The sequence below is a fragment of the Haliaeetus albicilla genome, chromosome 21, assembly GCF_947461875.1.
Source record: "Haliaeetus albicilla chromosome 21, bHalAlb1.1, whole genome shotgun sequence".
In the NCBI taxonomy this organism is placed as follows: Eukaryota; Metazoa; Chordata; class Aves; order Accipitriformes; family Accipitridae; genus Haliaeetus; species Haliaeetus albicilla.
The window spans coordinates 23,482,675-23,506,941 of NC_091503.1; positions in this window are offsets into that span (position 1 = coordinate 23,482,675).

Genomic DNA, 24,267 nt, shown 5'->3' on the forward strand with positions numbered 1-24,267 from the left:
AGCAATGTCAATGCCAATTTTGTTTAGAAAACTTTGGAATGAAAATTTTCTGCATGACAAAGAAACTTCCTCTCTCCCTGAAAGAAATTGTCAATGTGTAAGGGAAATGGAATTTTTATTTCAATAATCAAAGGAGTTTAAGAATAATTTATGGTAATAAGACTGAAAAGCACCTAGCATTACTTTTCCTTAAAAAGTTGCTCAGTATTCTTGCTGCTGCCAACTTCAGTGGACTATATCAGCTAGAATGAAAGAATTCTAGTATTTTAGACTAAATTTAGAGTAATTTTCTCTCTATATAAAATGGTCATATGCTTTGTATACCAGTGATAATTATTGAGGAAATGCAACAATAGGCAATAGTACAGAATTCAATTGATTTCTGTAAGGATGTCTTCAGACAGTCTCCAGGCTAATAAATCCCAGTAGCATAAATTGAGAAAAACACTTGCTTTGGGTTCTGCAATGGGAAGAAAGAAGGGTTTCCTTTTTATTTGACTTTACGTCTACTGAAGATATATTTCCTAATTCTTTCAGTGTATGACTTGGAATAAAGTACAACAAATATTTCTGTTCCAGTTAAAATTTTGCTATTAGGAGAAATAGAAGATATTCTGCATATGAAGACAGTAATTAAAAGCAGTAAAAAATTTGATAAATAACATGCTGAAAAGCAAACTGCTTTGTATTTATTCATCGTATTGCCCAAAACCTCCAAAGTTTTCACATTTCCATATCTTCTCATTGAAAACCTAAGTTGTTTTTTCATCATGGTAAATGTATGCAGTACAAACTGACTCACAAATTCACTCATTAATACTACCATACTGTCATAACAGCATCAGTATTTTGCTCTGCTGTGTCCTACCCTGTGCAATCTAACCAGCTCAGCCCCGTTAGGACTTGCCTTTCCACAAATCTGTTCCCAGTTCTGGGTCAGCACCTTCAGACCCTCAAAGAAAGGTGTATAAAATGTGTGAATAATTGAAATAGAGGAAGCAAGGTGAAGAATTGAAATGAATAATGTTTGGGGTTTTTTTTTCTTGTTCAATGGGTAACAAAGCTTTTCACAGCTGCATCAGGCAATACAGAATTATTTGCACAAAAAAGCACAGTAGTTTCGTACTGTGGTTACTACATAGATTTTCTAAGAGGTTTTGGACAACACCTGAGGAATATTCCACCAGCTTATGATTCTTATGAAGAAGACTGAAGCATTGCACCCACATGTCCTGCTTATCAGAAGTGTTAAGTTGGCATTGGAATACTGAGAACTGTCTTCCATGTAAGTCCGTAGCTATAGCAATAATCAGCTAACTATCCAAGTAAATAGCAGGTAATTTCTTGCCTTGATATGACTTTTTATTACTTCTGATATTATCCATGAATATCTAGGTTTATAATGTTCATACTGTATAGGACTTGCCAATGTAAGCTATTCTTAAAAAAAGTCCATTTTGAGTTTGGGTTTTGTTCTAGTACAAATGGTTGGGTTTCAGTCCAGAGTCAGGGATACGATTACTTAATATGATTTGAACAAACGTTTTAATCCTTCTGGATGTACCCTGTGACTCTGAGTTTTGCTTACACTGGTATTGCCTGTAGCACCCATACGTAACTGCAACCGGGACAGTTACCAGCCTAGTGCAAACACATTCACAAAGAACTGCATGCTATTAGTAGGTTTTTTTTTCCCCCAAACTGAAGGTGTGCAGGAGAAGTGTGGCTTACCGTAAAGGGGCTTGCCAGACTCAGTTGTTATCTCATTATTTCCTACTCAGTCACGAGCTTCCTGACTGAATTTGGGCAAGACCTTGAGAATGTGTCTGCCCTGCAAAACAGAGTATGAGGTGGCAATGCTCAGGCTAGAGAGATGTTTGCTAGTAGCACCATGCAGTGCAGCACACCTGCCCAGATGTTGTGGTATTTCTGCTATGGTGTGGCTTTTCCAGGAGCTGTTTCCTAAATATGGTGTTCTTCTGATAATTTTTTGCATCATAATTCCTTTCTGTAATGCTAGTAATATGAATTATGGAGGTATTCTCCCATGCATACACGTAAAAAAGCTAAAATCAGAAGCTATCTCGGCTGTGGGTGTTTTCTTTGTTATACATCTCATTGAAGGGAGCAATCTTGATGAACAACTCTTGTTTCGTCCACAGTACAAGTGCATTTTTTGCAATATCGCTCAAAGATGATCCTTCTGTATCAGGCACGGAAGTGGATTTTATGGGACATGCTATTCATACTGCTAGTACAATAGAAAAACCAGCATGTTCAAGATGCACCTATAGATTTACTGGTGCAGCTAGTTTTAGCCCCTAAATTACAAAACAACAAAGAAATGTGTATTAGAAAATGTATGTCTTTGTAGACCTTCTCTATGGCTATAAAAATATATCAGTCCTGATTTAACCGACATCTTTGATAATGTATTCTTTTTTCTTGTAAATGGCTAACTGACACGTTTCCTTAATTATTTTATTATTTTACCATAATAGCTTTGTTTTATTCTGAAAAATATGAGAGGGATATTTTGATATTGCTCTGGAAATGGTATAAATGCAGATGTTAATAGTTTCATATGACTTTGATACTGATATTTGTTTTACATTGGTGATATATGGAATTTTTTTCTCCAAGTAATATTCAGTTCAAGAGCTTGTACCAACAATGACTATTATGATTGTTAGTGTATTTGTCTGTCTATAGTTTTGAATTTTGTTTTTCACTGATAAAACCTTAGTTCAGTTGAGTTACAATGCAGAATAACTACTCTGGTTTTTTATCAGTTTGAGATGAAATAATTCTTGCTTTCAGGAGACTTAAAAAAAAACTATTTAAAAAAGAATTTAAGAAGAGGTCTATCGCTGTATTTCAGAGTTGCTGCTATGCTGAGCGTCTGTGTAGCTCAATGGGAGGCTTTTGCCACTAAATGTATCATTATTTTAATGGTCATTCTGCATGAATTGTGTAGGTGGTGGTTAGTGCCAGTGTAAGCCCAAATTTGGAGATGGCATTGTTGTAGATGAGAAGTGTGGCAATAATCACTAAATCTTCGCAACATTTAATTTTGAAAAGATTGATTTCGGAATTATGGGGTTAAATTGCTGCCGTTGTTTTGGATGCTATCCTGTCAAATCCCCAGGTCTACTATTTTCTAGCAAAGTCAGCTGCACACCTGCGCACTTTTAGAACTCTTCAAATCCTCTGTAACTCCCTAGATCAGCTGTGCATGGAAACAGCTAAGCCTGTAAATATATATCACATCACTAGATGTCCTCCTCCCACAAAATTTCTTCTCCTCAGTTAACAAACTGATAATATTGTCTTAAAAAAGACCTGGAATCATGTACAGCTCTAACAGATTGCCAGTGCAAACTCACGTAGTCACAAACGATGTGCTCCAGAAAAACAGCCTCAAGGTAGGTCAGAGCTCTGCAGTTGAGAAATATGTTTTATTGCACACATATTGGGCCTTTAAGGACTGAAGAGGCATTTTCTGTCACTGCCAGTGTTGTAGAAGCAGGGCTAGCCCCTTGCTGGTGACTTATAAAACCCCAGATTGCCTCAATATCTAAGTTTGATTGTTCCGTAATATGCACTGGTTGTTTGGCGCACAGCTGCATAAATTCTGAAGGTATTTCCTTGCTTGTGTGTTGCGTGGCCACTGTCCCATCTGGTTTTTGTTGCTGAGGAAATACAGGCAGCCTTAGCTGGTCTTTGGTGCAATGTAAACGTGGCTTTTGGTTTATGACAATTTCCCAGGGTGTGCTATAAGAATACAGCCATCCCTGCCATGAGGAGCGGATCAGTATCCGTAGTCGGCAAATGAGAGCGATCTGCAGGGCCCGCTGTCAGCACAGTGGCCGGGACGGTTTCTCTGGTGTGATCCAAGCCAGTCTTCTTGGTGCCCGTGGTGGTGGCTCAAGGCACCTCTGGAAGGGGTAACGTGTGGGATGGGGAAGGGTGGGATGCGTGGTGGTAGGCAGTGGGGGGGAAGGGAGGATGGATGAATATCCATGTGTTTTTTTCCCAGGACCTACAGCAGTTCCTGACTCCCTCATCACATGCCATTGAAATGACACACGCATCTTGCAGAATTGCTGTGTTACTCAAAAATGCTTTTAAATGCTGATGGCATTAAAGAATACTGTAATAGAATTAAGAAAAGAATTAATTAAAGAACATTAAAGAGCACCAAAGTAATAACTGCGGGGTGTGCTGGCTGTGGAAAGGTATAGGTTGAGAAATTGAAGAGTACCATGGACCTGAAGGGAGAGCGATATTTTTAAAGGGTTTTTGCTGTTTCTGGAATGCTGGTGCTGAGGGCTGGGATGTTGTTCTGGGGCACTGGACAAACAAGGTTGTTATGTTTTTCTCTGAGAGCTAACGTGACGTGAGAGACTGCACTTCACAGCATGCTTAAAGGCATTAAAATAAATGGGATAGGTGACAAAGCAAGCAAAGTTTCTGAACTGAAGAAACATTTCCAAAGTGCTTACTGATCTTCAAGAGTCACTTCTTTTTTCTCTCCAATGTGTCTCAGGGAGAGCTCTTTCAGCAAACGACATACATGCAAAGCCCAGTCTGAAATACCGGGGCATGAGTTCATAGCTGAGCTTATATTGTAGTTGTTGCTGCTTTCTGAGGACTCACTGGGATGTTATCAGCCTGGAGGGATGGTCATCTGTGAAAAGGCTTTTGTGGGTCAACTTAGATTAACAGTAGCTGGAGAAAGGGAAGGTTGGTAGCTTCTGCTTTAAATAGTGTTGTAATGAGAGCCCTCTGCTGAGTCCCTCTCATGGGGAGGAATGAAAAGGTGTGCAACGTTGTGAGCTCTATGATTTTTTCTAGCTTGTGCCTGATGTAGTGTCACTTAGAGTTGAAGGATTTCAATCGTTTTCAATAGGCATGGTGCAGAGGGTTTTTTATGTTAGTAAAGAGCCATATAATTATCTAGCTGTAGTGGCTCTTTGTAAGATTTCAGTGAGCTGATGAATTTTGTTGGGATTCCAATAAAAATGCAAGATTTTACAGGGTTTTGCTGGGATGTGATTTTCAGACCATTATGTATAGTTTCGTTAATTTTCCTAACATAGATCTTCATAGCTCGTAGCTGTCTGCAACAAGTACTTAGAAAATACTGAGCTTTACTTTAGATTGAGACACATTCTGAAGAGACTGAACAGCTTAGAGCCTATAAATAAATGAAACAAGGTAAAAACATCAATTGTGATTCAGGAATTTCAGGAAAAAGTAGCCATCAGTGTTGAGAAATTATAAAACTGTTACAGAATTGCACAACATGAAAGTAGCTTTTATTCAAGGATCACTCTAGTGACCCAAGAATAGAAGGGAATAGAGATGCTTGTTAGCATCCAGGAAAATGTCACTGGAAGGAAGAGAAAGAATGGGAAAAAGTCTATGTAAATTTGGGGATAAGAGATAAAATTAATTTGAAGAATCACAAAGGTTTTACTAAAAGAAATTAGTTATTTTGGTAATGGGACACTCATCTTTGGGGGCCATTAAGACATGGTATACAAAGTCTGGCCTTAAGTAAACTCTATCAAAATGTGTCTTACCCCAAATATAGTACTAGTTCCTGAACTGTTACATACCAATATCCTGGGAAATGCATGCAATGTAATACAGATCCTGCAGCATATACAGAATGCTCCCCAACCATGTTAATGAACGTCCTATGGACTGGAGAGGAGCCATGAGAAGGTTTTACAAGTTAGCTGTTCAAAAGCACAGTGTGATAAATCTGTGTGGTATCACAGGTTTTGGTTTTGAATCCCATTTTTTAGTTTTAGTATATTCTTATTATTTCAGTCTATTCAATCACTTATATCTTACCATGTCCCTCACTGACAGATTTAGGGATCCACATGCTGATGTTGTGTCAGCACTGAACATCAGTCTTTGCTTTGCAGCATTAATCATTACCTTATTCATTATAATTAGAGTGGGGAATAAAATCTACAACAATAAAAAACCCCAGCAGTGCTGGAATTGAGCACTGAGCGCAGTGAGGCATGAGTGTAACTTCATGCAGAATTGTGTTATCAGGTTATCAGGTTCCCTACCAGGTTTGAGTATTTTAGCTTTCTCTGTCTCAGTTGTAGTCTTCATCCTTTCCTGTCTTTTCAGCCTTTATGAGTAATTAATCACACAGCAGCCATGGTCCTAGTGTGGTCCCTAGTATCTCTGCTTTTTCCCATACCTACAAGGTTTTTATATGTTTTTGTAATGCTTTTAATGCTCCCTCACCAGTGAAGGTTTCCTTCTGCCCGCTCTTTACGTTTTAGAACAAAGTCTGTTACCGGAACAAAATTATGGTAACAAAGGCTTTCAACTACATTTCAGATGTTCCAAAATGAACATAAAACCTGACGAGGAAAAAACCTTACACAAAGTGATGAGAAGACTATCCTATTTTGGGATTTTTGTGAAGAATCAAGGGGTTTGGTTTTGGTTTTCACTATGCTGGAAATGAAATATGTCTCTTGCCTTCTCCTACTCTATTATTTTAGTATTGATGACATGTATCTCAGAAGTCGTAGGAAAAAATCATTGACAATGAGTCATGTTGCCCCTTCAGTGACAACTGGCTCTTTTTCTAGAGGTATTAGAGAAGTTGGAGGCATCTGCTGGGATCTTTTGGCACAAGGGATAGTGGCTCTGGATCTGACCCTCTGACCCTGGTCATGTCATGACTGCAGCTAGGGATTGTCACAGCTGCATTTTCCCCTGCCTGGAACTGCAGGGTCATGGATGCAGAAAGACAGGAGCATTTTAAACTGTTTTCTGAAAGACCCTTTTCAGCTCCATCAATGCTAGTTTTCTGGGTTTGGTTCTCAAAGCAGACTGCTCTATGTCTAGAATAAATTCCATTAATATCTGTTTTTGTGGACAGTCACACTTGCTGGCTTAAAATAAAGCTATTATTTGAGTCACAGTAACAGAAGTTTTCTCTCTGTCTCTCTGTGTTGGTGATGTACTGAAAATTGCTTTAGTTTTCATTTATAATTTTTGCTCTGTTTTTGTCATCTCAGCCACCAATTCTAAATTGGTCAGTTAATTTTCTGGGCTTCTACTTGTTCCTATTTAAGAAAATTGTGAAGCAGTTTTACAAAATGTTAGGTCTGCAATGCAATAGCTCTGAACAGCCAATTTACTGAAAATAAGCAACATAGTGGCACTGAAAAAATATCACAAAAATTGCTAGGGTTGTTGTATGACTTATTTCACTAGTTTTATCTTGTTGGGATATGACAGCATATTTACAAAGTCAAGATAAATATTCTTGGTAAAGAAGCAGAGTATTCTGACTCTAAAAGCTGTTAAATGAAACACTGCACTGAGTGTAACTTTTTTAAGATTTCAAGTACCACCTTTATTTCCTGATCATGTTTCTCATTTGACTTCATTACCGTTGACCCTTTCTGCCCCTTGATTTGGTCACCCATCCCCTCTTTCAGCGCGTATGCTGTAACATCACCCATCTAACAAGCGGACCTAGAAGCTCCCAAGCTGGCCACGGTTACAATTCCCACGCCAGCTGGTGAGGCTCGGAGCGTTACGACGGGAAACATGCTCAAGTGCCGCGCGCCCAAGGCTGCAGCACCGGCTGGGAACACCTCACCGTCTTGGCTCAGGAGGTGCCCGCTCACATGCGCTTGCCATCCAAGCGCAGGGTCTCCTCCACCCCATTCAGCTCCTCGCCACGAGAGTTATACTAATAACTGGAGAATTTTTTATCTGCCTTCTGTCCATCCACCTCTCCTTCCCTCCCTGCTTCCATCCTTCCCTTCTCTGCACATCACAGACACAGTCCTGTGCTTGCTCGTGGTCCTAAAATTTCAACTGCATAGTTTTTAAATAGTGGAGAAAGGCTGGATATGTTAAGGTGTGTAGCAGGAATTGTTCTGCTCAAAAGACTAATACCATTGGCATCACTTAAGAACAACAGTGAAGTGCTCTACTCACAGGCACAAACAATTTTAAGTGTCTTCTGTTTTGTGGGACAAAGACTTACTGTCTTACTTGCCCAAATATTTTGGGGAACAATTTTACAGTTTAATACAATAAATTTAAATAGTTCTTGCCCTTTTAAGTGCAAGCATTTGAGAAAAAAAAAATGAAAAATCACTTTTCTGTAACAGAGGCAGTAATGTGTGAATAGCTGGATAGCTAATCCTACTAAAATCATGTCTTGTTTTCCAGTATAGTGAACAGATGTGCTTAGTTTGAGGGGGGGTTTATCACTTCATTTTCCCATGTTGCTTATGTAATTTTGATGATATACTTAATTTCCCATTTCTCATTTTAAAAATATCAACAAATACTTAATAAGGTAGTTATATCTAGCTCTATGAAGAAATGCATGTGCAGATATTTCTTAATCTGGTAATAAAATGGTTATTTTAAACAGTGGCAGTAATTAAGTAATGGGGAAAGTTTCCAGGAGCCATAGAAAATTCTTCATTGGGTAAGGACTTTAACTCAGTTTGAAGTCTTTCTAAAGGATGATCTCCTTTAGTTACAAGTAATTTTGCTGGTGGAGGAATTGCTGGGTTAAATTTTATTTCTTTGTTGTCTAGGGAGTCCAAGGGAATGAGCACAATTCCAGTCTTTGGAACGATAATGAGTCTTTGCTTCTTAACAAAATCAATTGCACTTCTGCAACCTTTTTGATAATGAAATGAAAGTTTTTTTTCTTCCATAGGTGGAACAGATGGTAACAGAGCAGAATAATGACAATTACAGCCCTCCCTCCCCTGCCTTTTCCTTTTAAATGGTGGTGTCTGCCACTTATATCTAGTACAGGTACAATCAAATAGAAAGGGGGAATCGCTGGAGCAAAATCAAAATATATTGAAAACACTCTTCCAATCCATGAAAGAAATCTATTACTCTAATGCTGTCTTTCCCCTGACACCATGAAAAACTTGTTGCACTTGTGGGGAGCAGTCTTCGTTGTAGTTTTGCTGTAACTTAAATGGTGGCAGAGATGTGAAAAAGTAAGAATAAGTTTTGTTACTGTAGAAAAAATCTTGGTCTGATGTCTTGGAACACGGAGGTATGTTCCAAGTCATGCTACAATTTCAGTTCACCCTCTGAAATATTACTTGCATGTGGCTGTATATGCCCATGGAAGTAGAAATAAAGCTTTAGCAGTTTGCTAGTAAGTGGCAACGTACTTGACACACAGAGTTCAGTTTCTAGGCGGAACAGAGTCTTTCGGCAATTTATTTGAACATATATATAAAAACCAATTTTTTAAATGTTGGTGAAGAATAGCATAGTACTACGAAAACTTTTTCATTTGTACTGAAGTGCTCTTTGCTAATTACATGAGTTGGTTGTGGCAGAACTTGGTGGCAGGAGGGAAGAGCATGATGTGAGTGCTGGCCCTCAGGCGTCTCAGCTGGTGTTTCACTGGAAAGTGGGAGAGCTCTGGGCTGAGTTATGGACAAGCCCCACCTATCAACTTTATCCTACAGCCAGGCAGGTAGTTAGCCAATAAAATGAAGAAGGTGAAAGGGGAAAACACTGTAATTCTTCTGCACTGCCATTTGTTCCACTTATGGAAATTAAAAACGCACAACAAAATGTGTTGGTTAAGAAGGTGACACGAGTGCGCTTGTCTTTAAGAAGCAAAGAGTCCTCCTCGTTCCACGACCATACAAAGACCGACGTACCCAAACCAGGCTAACGTGCGGTGTGTGCTAAGACCTCTGAGCAGCTTGGCCGTCGCACATCCAACTTGCTCTCCAGTTCTCCTGGTACAGTTGGGAGCGTGATGTTGTTAAATCCTCTCTAGGAAGTTTCATGCTGTGCCCATTAATGAGGGAGCTGCTGGTCCCTTTCATAACATTAGTTGTAGTTCAGTTTCACCATAATTGAAACTCTCCTGGCTATAGTGCCTTTCAGGCGATGGACGGTTTAAGTCTGCATAATGTATATTTTACCGCAAGAATGAACTTGGCAGCCCTTCAGGCAAGTGGGGCATTAGCCCTCGCAGCCGTGTTTTGCTGCAGGTGAGCTCAGAAGTGCCAGCTCTTTTGGACACAAAGCTGCTTACTTTTTATGTGTTTCCTGGGAGCTGATAAATTATAGTGGTATTAATGTTATTATGACATGTAAGTACTTCTGGTTTAAACTGATGACTGTGTTACTCAGGTTGGTTTTGAATTTGTACTATGAAAATGCAGATGTGTGCAACTCCACGCTTTATGTGGGGGACTGACAAGAGGTCTGTGAAGCTGCTGTTCAGCATGGTCATGGCTGGGGTGCTTTGTTGTGTATCCAGATTGATGACTTGGAAAAATTAATATTACAAGAATGAGTATTGACAAGGGTGTACAGTTAGCCAAAAGCCGATTGCGAGGTTTCCGGTTCTGGATGTGTGTACCCTCCGTGGGAGTTAACGGGGCATTTGGTTATTCTTATCCCTTTTAGAAATAGAGGGTCTGTGATCTTTTAATTATATTCAAAGCATATGTCTGTGACAAAGCTGTTTTAATTGTTCAAATGGATGGTGTCTATTTATTTGATACATTTATAATTTCTCAAAGTTAGCACTTTTTAAAGGGCATTGTACCAGCATGTTATGTTGTATAGCAATAATTGATTCTGCTGTGCACTACAGCACCAAATAGTACTCTTGATTTACCAGCCAATGTCTAACCTTTTCTGCTGGGACAAAGTGTTTCTTAGACTTCAGAGCTTTATGAAATGAAATAAAAAGTCTAAACTTTTGTTGTGGTATGATGGCTTCCAGGCAACAGCCCTCTATATGCGTTTAGGCTTGATGTACTGTATCTGCAACAAGAATGTGTAACAGATTTTTTTCAAGCTTATTACTACTCTTCTAAATAGATAAAATGTTCCTCTAGTCCGTTTTGGGGAAACCCCCCTTTACTCGTTCTCTGTTGTGTTCCTAAGCATTTTCCTCATTCTTCTTCCATTTGCTTAAAGGTATTCTAATTGATCTCTATTGTGTTTTTGGTCAAGATTTACAAGAAATATATTTGTCTGCAAAGTTGTAATTGCATTGCAGGCACAACTTTTCTAGGAAGGACTAAGAACAGAAGGCCAAATAATCACAGCAGCAGCGGTGTCCTTGCAGCATTGCAACAGTCTGTAGCAGTTTAATTGTCAGTTTTTCCACAACTGGAAGTAATCATTCTTTTATATAGTCAGTTAAGTGTTTTTACCTTTAAACATTATGATGAAGTTAACAAGAAGAATTATGAAGAAGAATTAGTTAAGTGTGAAGAATTATATGATCATGAAGCCCATGGGTCATTTGGCAAAGAGAAATGAAGGAAATGGGTTGACTTTTTTCAAACCTCTGAAGTACCTTTGATTGCTATATTGCTTGTTCAGTGAGACATTGTACTAAACTATGCATAAATGAACATCATTTAATATTTTTTCCTAGAAGTAGCCTTTCCAAAAACCCAGTTTGAATGGGGAAAAAGTTTCTTATCTCAATGTTTCTGCTTAGGCAATAATGATAAAAATTAGATCTACTAGGAAAACGCTTTTTAACCTTTATTCTTAGCATAAATCAAGAGGCTCATTTTTCACAGTCTCTTTCTATAGAATTCAATTAAAGGTCAGATTTGTAATGTGGGATCCTAATTATTAATGTATTGCCTATTTTGAATTATTAATGAGTTGACATATTTGCATAATGGGTAAAGAAAATGCCTAAGAACAACTTTTATAGCATATGAAAATCCTTCAAAAATATTTAATCAAAGTCTTTTTTTGTGTCTGGGAGGTAATTTAACTTTTTATCATTATGTCAATACTTAGAAAATAAATTCAAAATATTTTACAGTTAAAAATTAGTGTAGTTATATATCACTAAGGGGAATTAATCTTGTTTTGAGCTAGTATACCAGTCATAAAGTGGGAAGCTTCAGACTGGGCAGATCTTCTCTGAAAGGAAGATGCCATCACATGCTGGATAGAGCATTTTGTTTTTTCTTAAAAAGGGCAACAGCAGTTTAAGAACAGTAGAATTTGCAGGGCCATGAGGATGGAGACAATCATGATAAGCATTAGCTTAATATTTTGTCACCAGTGATTGCAGGGTATCAAAACAGTGATGGACTTCATTTGGTTGACTGAGGCCTAGGAGTGGAATCATCTGTGTGCTAGCTATGTAGTAGTCATGAGAATATATTTATTAGAAAGTGATGAACAGATCATAAATTTCACTGTGGAAATAAGACTAGTACATTCCTGCACTAAAGCTTACCGAAAGTGTCAGGTTGCACCACCATATCAACAACCAATGCTTGCATGGTTAAAATGATCACGTGTAGCAGAACCTTATGATATTTCCTGTCTGGGAAATTATGCAAGGTATTATGTGGAGTGAAGGGTATATTCTGATGGTAACTGAGTACATATTTTGTTTATTGGCATGCTAGAAGATAAGCTGTTGTACGGACAGGTCAAAGTTTGTCCTTGATTTTTGCTTTTATGACTCAATTTACCGCAGTAGATTATTGGTCCTAAGGCAAAATATGACTCGTCACTTTGCCTGAAGGGTTTCTTGTCATAAAATGGCATTGGGAAAAAGAAAAATAAGAACTTATGATTGAGTTTTTTCTAGGCAGAATGTTTTCCATATTTACACAACTGAGACATTACTGGATGTTAGATCCACGGACAAAACATTTGAATGGGCTTTACTGTAATTTCTCAAAGGAATGCTTTACAGAATCAAAGAAACGGTGCAAGATCAAAGATACTTCTAGTGTAGATTTTTTTTTTTCTTATTTCAAACTAACAGAAATGCAAAATCTCAGATTTTTTCACCCATATCTGTTATCATTCCATTCCAACCATTAGCTACTGAGTAACACTCTGGCTTGAAGCCACTGGGAAGATCCTGTTTTGCGGTTACTGCTACCACAAACCACATTATCACTAAATGCTAAAGTCTATCTATAGGTCAAGGTCAGGCCAGGGAGATGATTGGGGAAGAAGGTAACTGTCATGGAGCAGTCAGAGTACTCATTTGTATTATATCGTCAGAGAAATCAAGTTGAAGGATGGAACTAAAAAAACCCTCTATAAACTGTAATGGTTATGTATAATGAAGGAGTCTCACTTCTAATCAAGTGGACTCTCTATTAATGCCTAATAATTGGTAAAATTGCAATCCTGTATCCTCTCCATTCATTGGTGAATATCTTGCACAGCAGGACCAGTGTGATCAAATAGCACCTTTTGCACCTGACCTTGTATAAGCAAGGGACATTTCACAAAGTGGACTGCATAGGGTGTTTTATAGATGGCATAAAGCCCGTTCAGTTTTCACTTCAGAAGGCAGCAATTCAGGATGTAATTGTCACTTGACATAGTTTTCAGCCATAAAGAAGGACCGTTGGAGATAATAGGAAAGGGATCAAGGAACTCAGTGACACCAAATCTGTGCATGTCTTCCTAGTGTACTTCTTCCAGATAGTAGTGTCCTGTAACTTGTAGACTGCCCACAGGCTCTTTCCAGGGCAGAGTCATTCCACTATTCTCCGCTCTTCTGTTCCTTATATTGTCATCTAAGCACATTGTAATGACATCTTAAGTAACGGGACTAATATTTGTCACAAATGGGTCATCAGTCACAGGATGAGACAGGGTGAGAACAGTGAAGTCAATGAAACCTTTGGTTGATTCAAATGTCAGTGACTGGAATGGTGCTGTGCCAGTTTGTGCTACATGAAGCACCTTTAATATGAAAACTATAAAGACCATGTTTTCAATTACCCCTCTTCACAGAGCAGAATTCTACCTCCATTGCACTCGGGGATCATGGAAATCAGCAGTGCAAATTTCTGTCCCACTTCAGGATGATTCAAGAGAATTACTCTTTGTAGCACTCTGCCAAACCATACCTGATGTGTTTCATTGCATGAACCTCACAAGATTATTCCATAGCTGTCAGTGCTATGTAACTTCAATTACTGATACTTAGCAAAATCTTACACTCAGCTGGTGGTGTGAGGTGATTTAATCTGCTTGCCTTTAATTACATCCTGTATTCCAAATGAAGTTGTCTTATGGTTTTTTTTTTGTCCCTCCCCTAACGTCTCCTTTTACAACATGTCAATCCCACTCTGCTTGGAAGTTTCCATAAATTTCTCTTAACTCCTGCTGACTTGTTTGATTCCTCAGGTTATGGAGGTTACCAAACCAATAAAAGGGATGGGAAAAAAAAAAAAAAGCCCGTTGACACTGATGTCTGGAGCAAGCTTCTGCAAAAGAAGCTACTTATACTGCCCGAATATCTTGAATATAACATCAAAGATTTTCTATACCAGACCCCAGCTCCTGTGTTAAGCTACAGCTGCCGAACAAAGTTGGAAAGACACATGGAAGGAGTAAAAGAAAATAATAGAATTCAGAGTGAGAAGCTGATCTTCAATATGTTTAATAAGGCAAAAACCCCTCCCTGAGACCTAGGTAAATGGCTTCCAGTCATAGAGCCTGTACTGCTGGCTCTGCATTGCTTTTGCCTGGGGTCTCAGAAATGGAAAGAGAATTTAGTTCTCAACACAAAAGGTCATTGCCTTGGTTCATATTACTACAACTCTGAGACTTAGTACCAAGTTTCACAAAGTACTAGTTAACCCACTTTGAGACAGAAAGCCCGAAAGATAGGGGAGATCTAAAAAAAAAAAAAAGTGTGAATGCATACATATGTATTTATTATATTTCAGATATTAAATAAACAGTTATAGCTGAAAAAAGGGCCCAGATGAAAATACCTGATTTGTGCTAGAATAAAGCTGAGAAAATATGAGAAGTATTTTACCTATATCTGAGTGAGTACATAGTTTGAGCTAAAATTGCCGTGATCTAAAGCTTGCAATTAGCTAGGATCTCTGTTCTTATAGTGACTATTTACAACTCCTCTTGCCCTCCACAAGAAAAGAGAAAAAAAAAAAAAGTAGTGAAAAGGAAAACTTGATATCTCCGGAAAGGAAAATGATAATGGTGTTACCTCCTGGTGGAACTTATACCACCTTGTTATACTTGCATGGTAAATATATTCCATTGCAAGAAATGTTCCACCAAAGAGTATTCACTTCAGAGAAATGATAACGATCTCAAAAAACCTGGTCAGCAACAAACGTGCTCTAAAATCCTGCAGCACTGAGCTGCCGCAGTTTCATTTACACTTGCTGCCCGTCAATAGTGAATGCACTTCAGTTAATCACCTACCCCCACCTTGATGAGGGTGGTTGCTATTTCATAATTGTTATGAAAACTAAAGGGGACAGTTATTAAACTGATTATTTTTTTTGTGTTTTGTTAACTCTGACCTTGTTTGGTGAGAACAAACGTTGGCAGGGAAAGACAAACAGAAATGCTTCCACACAGCATCTTTCCATAACAAAGCCCTGTCCTATAAATGCCTGTGGAACCACGAGAAACTTAAGCTGGTGGAGTAGCACTTGCAGAGTGGCTATCAGTAAATGACTTGTTAAAAATTTAATTCTCTGAATGCATCATGTGGTTTAGGAGGACAACATATTCTAGAGCGATCCCCCTTCCTTATGCCATTTCTTCTGGATGACAGCACTTGCAGCTCTGGGGCTTTGTTTGGTCTGGGTGCTGAGTCTGAGATTATGGAGGCTGGAATCTGGTGGCCTTATGAGGACAAAAGCCCTTGGTGGGAGCAAGATGTACAAAAAATTGTAGAATGATTAGCAGGTACTTCTAAAGTTTAAAAAAAATATCCCAAACCCCATTACATAAGTGATGTACTTCTGTAAGTAGCCAAATTCACACTTGTGAAAAATAAGGAGTCAGTATAGCAAAACCAAGATATATACAGCCTCTGTAGCTCAGGTTTAACCCATGCAAAGGACTTGTGGTTTGGGAATTAGCTAGGATTAATATCCAGTGGGCACTTTGTGTGTTTGAAATTGTAATTAACATTGCTCATTAGTGGTATTGGAAATGACTGGTTTAATGATATTCCACTTTCCTGGTAGGCTTGTGGTTGGTGCCACCAGATGTAAATCAGGTAATAATTTGCTGATCATTTTCAACAACATTAAGCCTTTGAACTATAGTTTCCATTTGCTTTTCTTAATCTTTTTGCATCTCCTCTTCTTCAACAGAGCTGCTTGTGACAGACACTAGGATTTATGATCATTGAGTACTAATGCAATTCAGGACTTGGGAGCTGTAGAGCAACACCAGAGGATAATGAGGTGGGTTTAAAAAGTGTCTATGATAAACAACCCAATCTCTTAACACTGGTAATTATTACATTGGTAATTATTTCTGAATGAGTAGGGATAGAAGAGAACATTATTTAACTGCATCCCAAAACTTAGCCATGCAGAGTGAGAGCTGTAAGGAGCAGTGCCTTTCCCAAATCGGAGAACCAAAAGAGTCTACTGAGCATTGTCAGACTGGGTATCTTATGCTTCTTATAAAATGTCTTTTCTCTGCCATTGCAAGTTCTCACAGGAATTTTTAAAACACAACTTCTTATTCGTGTTTGAAACATATAGTTTTAAACCAATAAGTATCTGAAAAAATAGTCAGCAGTCATTCCATCATAAAGCTAGGGACAACTCAAGATTCAAACTTGAAACTACTCAAACTTTTGGAAACTCTTCTATCACACCCAAATCCAGGGTCCCGATCCATACAGACCTGACTAAAGGGGTTAACCTGTGAGAGGCAAACTACTCTCGATTGTGCAATGTACGAAAACAGAATCTGAATTTTGCGTATTTTGAATATCACAACTTTTGTACTAAGCGAAGTTAAATGGAGGCAGTGTCCTTACTGATTACCACTTCTGCACTTTTTTCCCCAGTTAGTAGCTTCCCCTACCAATCATAGCCACATTCATGTGCAAATAACAATTCAGCAACACAGTTTCTTAAAGTGGGTTTTCTAGGGGCAGCACAATGCCTTGGGTAGAAGCAACCAGTTCTCGAACCATCTCACAGCTTCGTGTTTTTTTCTTGTCCTAGCCACTAGAGGGCGAAAGATGTAGAAATAACTTGGCATTAGGGGAAAAAAATCTTTTAATATGGTTTTATAAGTATTGAAAGCTGAAAGAGTAAGGCAGAGACCAAAGTAGTATCTATAAGGGTTGGTTTTTTTTTTTTTTTAGATGGACTTCAAATGTCTTATATGGGGCACAAGTTTGCTATCTTATTACAAGCTGAGAAAAGAAATAAGTAATACGTTTTGGACACACTGAACTACATTTATAGATGATTATGAGTTCAACACTGTGGGTGAAAGTGTAGTTGCCACTAACTTAAGAGTAATCTCTCTTAGGGATGTGAACAGGTTTTCTGAATCTTCTTTGATAGCTGCCTCCATAGGTGTGTGTGATACCTACCACCTCCCTGCAGCTGTCCTGCTTCCATGAGAAACCCCCAAAACAATTGCAAAAATTGCAACTAATTTTCAGTAATTGGTTAGCAAATAGTTTTTTATTTCTGCTTATCTGGTGATAAAATGTAAAGCTTCTGCAGCTCACCAAATACAGCTCTTGAAAACATGGCTTTGAACTCTCCAGGCACTTCAAAAGAATTTTTTGTCTGCTAATATAACCAACGACTTGATGAAGAAACATTTGCTTCCTATGCAGGTTGTTACTTATTCTCTTGTAGGCATGCAAACTGCAGGTGGCAGCTTTCCTCTCAAGATTTAAATCACTCCCCTTTGTTTGGTTTGGGTTTTTTTGTTTTTTTTTGTTTTTTAAATAATTACAGTGGACCCTGTAGCAGAAAGAAATCTTGAGATTCTGCAGAAAACCTGCATTACAATATTCTACTCCCTAAGGTCAGGAGAGGACTCTGGGCTATTTTTCTTTTTTTCCAGAAGAACTGTGCTTTTTAATAATTGCTGTTGTGCATTAACATCATCTCTCAAATTCTATTTTGCTCTCTTTTCAATCTGCTAAATATAGCTGAAAGATCAAAGAACCACAACTACCCAAATAGAGAAGTCCGGATGTACCTTGCAATCAGTTTAAAAATAACATTGCAAGAACTCCTGAGCCTCTATACTTATTATTTCATTCTGTGCCTCAACAAGAGACCTCATCCTTACTTTCGGAAGGTATGAAAAGAAATTATGATTGCTCTTGAATTTTCTCTTAATTTGCACAGTAGTTCATCACAAAGTTGTTTAATGTTTACCGTTGGTGTTCAGCATTTGTTGAACTTTGTATTCAGAAACGCCCAGTGGTACCGCTCCTGGCCCCAGCTCTAAGGTATATATTGTTTGTAGCCTGCTTTAGTAGGAGGAACCATCTGGTAATACTAACTAAAGATCCTCTAGAACTATTTCACATACTTCCTAGGTCTCTTCACATTTATTTTGATATCTATTCTTTTCTCTATAATGCTTATTTTTGTAATTATGTGAATCATTGTATCAAAAATGAACGTGGTTGATATCCCTGAAACATCAGCTTTTCCATATTTTTACTTTCAAAAGCAAAACAACAGTTTTAGGCTCAGCATTGTTAACTTTTAACAGCAATTTTAGGCTCAGCATTATTAACTTTCTTGTCCAGGTTCAAGTCTTGATGAAATACTGCGTGAAGAAGTCCTGTATTTTTTACTGATATTTTTATCTTCAAACTTGCTTCAATAAGTAGGCATCAAAGTAACCTATAGGATGTGACTGATTTATGGTTACTCTTGTGACTATCATCCTGCTTTTCTTACTTTTGTGTTTCATTTTTCCTTCTTAGCACCCCCCCCCCCCCCCCCCCCCCCCCTTATTCCTTTGGTTTTAATCTTCATTCTTCTCTCATATTCTTTCTACTCACTGGTGTGTTTTCTGTACTGTGCTCCAGTTAATCTTCTTCATCTTATGTCTCTCCCTGGTGAGCCTGAATTTCCTGGCTGGAGTGATCACAACACAACTGGCCCAAGGTTTTGCTCCCTTGGCTCTTGCAGCATTTTCTTATGGCTGGACCCTTTCTCTCCTCCCCTAGTTGTTGTGGGGTTTGTTCTCACACCTCAGGTGGATCCAAGAGCAGAGCAAAGTGGGACTGTTTGCTAGGCTGGGAGACTGATACCATAGTAGGAGCAGGAGTCGTCCACTAACCCACTTGGTGAGGTGGACTGTGGAATTGGTTGGCTTTAGTAAAGGTGGCAGATGGATAGGCATTCTCTCATGGTGAATTAGAAAAATAAGTATTATCTGACAAATATTTGAGACGATTACTATTCCAACAGCAGAAGAAGTCAGAACTCTATGTCTGTCTCTGTGCCTTTATCCACTGTAGTTTTCCTTTTGCTAATCATCCTTAAATATCTCTGCTGTCTCTAAATGTCGTGGTTTAACCCCAGCCAGCAACTAAGCACCACGCAGCCGCTCACTCACTCCCCCCCCATCCAGTGGGATGGGGGAGAAAATCAGGAAAAGAAGTAAAACTCCTGGGTTGAGATAAGAACGATTTAATAGAACAGAAAAGAAGAGACTAATAATGATAATGATAACACTAATAAAATGACAACAGTAGTAATAAAAGGATTGAAATGTACAAATGATGTGCAGGGCAATTGCTCACCACCCGCCGACCGACACCCAGCCAGTCCCCAAGCGGCGAATCCCCCCCCCCCCCACTTCCCAGTTCCTAAACTAGATGGGACGTCCCATGGTATGGAATACACTGTTGGCCAGTTTGGGTCAGGTGCCCTGGCTGGGCATGAGAAGCTGAAAAATCCTTGACTATAGTCTAACCACTACTGAGCAACAACTGAAAACATCAGTGTTATCAACATTCTTCTCATACTGAACTCAAAACATAGCACTGTACCAGCTACTAGGAAGACAGTTAACTACATCCCAGCTGAAACCAGGACACTAAAGCATTTAAAGAGGCTCGTACACGAAGCCATTCATACCATTCACAAAGAATGGTTCCCCAAGACCTATCCATAGATACCAAGTTCAGACTACAACTAAAGAACAACATGGGTTGCTTTCTTCAGCTTGCTGTGCACCTTCTTAATCATGTTTTCCTCACTAATTTGTGGGAAGGAGATTCTTCTCTTCTGTCTCCATTATTTGCACTGGCTTTAATTAAACATATGCTATGATTGGGAGGTGGGTAAAAGGACAGTTGTGCTGCCATTTGAAAAGAGCAAGCTTGCTCGCTCGGCCAGTTTTCCCAAGCTTTCAGAGCTCTAATTAAAATCCACTGAACACATGAGCAATGTTGGCACAGTACTTTGGAAGTGTTTGTTACAACAGTGTCAAAGAGTAGATAAGGTTTTTAGGGGATTAGTGTAAGGTGTTTTGTTTCAGGTGGATTATTTCTAATGAATGGGTCCTCCTTCTTTTCTTCTGCCTAGAAAAAGGGGCCTTATTTAGCATTTTTTTAAGTAATTTTATTTAGAGGACTTTGTGAGCAAAATCATTTTTCTATTTACAATCTTTAAGATGCTGTTTAAAAGATCGAGCAATAAAGTTTCATATTTACATTCCTGGTTAATAATGAAAGCCTTCAAAAGTTTCTATGAGTCTGTGAAAACCAGAATGTGGCTGCACACACTGGAGGCAGTGCTGTGATATCCAAGGAAACCTTATATATGCTGGTGAACAGAGAAGACCGGAGTGCTCGTTCACTGTGTAACTCTATTCACTTTGTCCATTATGTGAATGAGACGTGAAAAATAATTTCCTGCATCTCCAAGGTATCGCCGTTCTGAAAGGATCTGGAAAATAATAGCAGTGTTGTCCATGTGCTCACTTTCAGTGTGGCTTGTCCTGTAAACATGCAGGAAAGGCTGAGTATTTGAATATCAGCAAAAAAAATCTAAATAAATCTATTTTACTGGAAGAGTTTAATGAGCCCTTATCATATATTACATTTTAAGCTGTATCTTTTAGCCTTCAAAACTATACTGACTAATTAGAGGTATGTGATCAGTGTAATTATCTTCTGGCAATAAATTGCAATACATATTCATAGTTACATGGCTTTCATCTTCTGTGAAATGGTCCTTATAAAAACAGTAATAGTTGGTATGTCATTAGAGCATATCAGCAATTAATCCTCAAAATGATCAATGGAGAGAATGTCCTTTTCCCTCTATCTCTGGTTTATTTATGTGTTCCCATTAATTATGCCTAATTTTCTGTTGGCACTTTTCTTCTTAATGTAATTCAATTTAAGCATATCTTTCCAGAGACTTATTAATAGGTAGGGTCATTTATATTGTGTAGCACAAATATTTTATAATCCACTAATCTTGACAAAAAGGCAATGCCTTCCTCATAAAAAATGTATGAGGAGTAATGGTTCCCTATTAATAACTTATTAGGTCAGATCACACAGTTTGAAGTGTCTATTACACTTTAATTTTATCAGATTTCTTCCTTTGCAACTCGCTACTTTTTCTTTATCTGTTATTGGGATTATTTTTAACCCAACAGCTGGATCCCTTACCAAAAACACCTTCCTATGGCTGTTGTTTCTGTAGTACTAGCTAAACAACCGGTTTTATGTACAGGGCTTTATGGAAACTAAGTGATGTACCCAACAGTGGGAACTCGGATTACTTTTCCACTTGAATTTTATATTTTCTATAACAACGATATGCCGATGCCACTGACTAGTTCAGTGTTCCTGGAGAGGCAGGATATTGGCTGGTTATCGCAGTTCTCTCTTGCTCATTAACCTCTGTAGATAATGCCCTGTCTGAGGATAACGAGCGGAGACTTCTTCACACGGGCATATATCTCTATTTCTAAAAGCAAAACTATGGCTCAGCAGGGTCCAAGGGCATGTCAGGAGAGCTGAGGGGTGAGCAGTGCTTTGGGATCCTTTCGTCCCAGTTTGAGGACCCATCCCTGTGAGCTGCTCTCCCCGTCTCCACGTCCCTCCAGGGCTCAGTTTGGGTCCCGCAGCCCTCCCTTCCAAGCAGTGTTAAGGGGACCGGCTCAGCTGCCTTGGTCACCTGTCAGCCCTTTTAGTCCGGGGACTCGCGACAGTGGCTGGTTCAAATGAGTCCAAAAGAGCTTCTTCAAAACAAAGCATTATTTATTCATTCACCCAAAGGTACATAGCATGCAGAGGGAAAGGCAAAAGCAATAAAGGTTTGCACACACATTTTCTCTTTCCTAACACTTAACCTTTCCTTTGCAAGTGTTTGCTAGGCTTTGGAGAAGCCGAACATCCTGCAGCATTTTCTCTGCATCATTCACTGCCTGCTTGTCAGTCAACTTTCACCAGCAGCTCCTGATGACTTAACTCAAACTTAAGCTAGGTTTGATTGTACTTTTTGATTCCAGCTTTATTCTTGGAAAAGTATCCTTTTCCAGTCTTAGTGGACTTAAGCTGGGACACTGACTGATTTCTTCCATAAGCTTCTGCAGCGCTTTCTCTGGTAGCATTTTATTCTTGCCATTACTTGATTCTTTTCACCCCTGTTTTCTGCCTTTGTAGACAACCTCCTGTAACACAGCTCTGAATATACATAGTTAATTCCTTCAGCTTGTCACAGGTGCTGCCCTGAATATAGCTTTACAGGCTTCCACTTCTCATGTGAAAATGTGTTTCCAGGATATCCTTTTGTTGATTTTAAGGCTGCTTTCTCAGTTCCTGCTTTGTAAGAAAGAATTGCTTCAGAAATTTGAGTTAGATTTTAAACACTTTTGTATACTTTTTTTTTTTTGTTTTAAGTCTTGGAATTTTCTTGAGTTGTCAGCTGTTCCTATTTGCTGTGACTGCAAAAGATGAAGTCTTCAAGATGTGAAACCCGGAGTCTGTTGGGCAAGAAAGAATGCTCGCTGCATCCACTCAGTGCTCACTGTGCACAGTGGTGTTGTGGTGGGGTGGTCTTATTGTTTACTAGTTGCTATGATTTCTGTAGGAACATTTGGGGATCACAAGTGGGACAGAAGAGTTATCTGAATTTAATATGGAGTTTTATAACGTGAAATACATAAGTATCTGTCAGTGTGGCTGGAGGCATTATTATCTGGGTATAGAAACCCTCTTCTGATTATCAAGCCAAAAATACTTAGGGAAAAAATAGAAAACATTGTAGAAAATTGTGCAGCTCTGCCACTGGCATGGACAGAATCCATGTTCTAGCAAAATTTTAACTAAGGTAAAGAAGTTTCTGATTGAATATGAAATTATCATAGAATTCGGCCTGTATTAAGGAAGTTATTGTTTTGGTTTCATGCTCCAAAGCTGTGTTCATACAAATCTGTACATGTTGCTGATATGAATAAAGTCTTTTCTGATCTTCATATTCGCTATGACTGGTATTGTCAAACAATTCAAATTCGCAGAAAAGTCTGGATGATTAACGACAGAATGAAAAGGTTGTTCTGTTGTGTTGGGTTTTTTTTCTTTTTTAATTTGGAGCAAAGGGTGGAAGCAAATACAATTTTAGAATAAAATTATCTGTTATTAGCTGGAAGAATGAGCTATCGACAACCTCATGAAGGCAAAAGTTTGCATCTGGGGAGAAATAGTCCCTTGCAACAGCAAAGCTGCAGCTGTCTGGCTGGAAATCAACTTTTTAGAAAAGAATTTGGGGAACCGTGTGGACCTGCGTGGCTGGCAGGGTGAGAAAAGTGATGCCTCCCATGAATTTAGCACTTGTGAAGCTGCATTTGGAGTATAGCTACTTCTGGACCCCCCAGTGCAGGAGGGATTTTGACAAACTGCAGGAGGGGGCCATAGGGGTAGTTAGAGGGCTGGAGCCCACAACGTACATGCAGAGGCTGGGAGAACTGAATTTCTTCAGGCTGGAGAAAAGATGCCAACTGGAAGACGTTAGTGTTGTCTACAGGACCTTTTGGGTGGTTGTAGAGAAAGTGGAGCCAGACTTTTCTCTGAGGTGATGGGACAAGAAGCAGACACAAGATGCAGCTAGAGAAGTTCCACCTGGATTTAACCTCAGATTTCTTTGTGTTAAGAGTGGTTACGCACCAAGACAATTTGCCCAAGGAGACTGGGAGTTCAGTCCCATCTAAAACAGCTGGAGAAGGCTCTGAGCAGCCTGATGCAGCTCTGGAGACAGCCCTGCTCCTCTGGCTGGTGGTGACCTAAATTTGCTCAGAAAAAGAGGAGATGTGGAACAGGTATGAAAAGACAAGGACATGGTCAGGATATGGAAGTACTTTAACCAAAAAGCTCTAACCCTCCTGCCTTTTTCGTTGATGTCTTACCAGTTCCCCCCTGACTTCTCCATTCAGACTGCCAATGCTTGG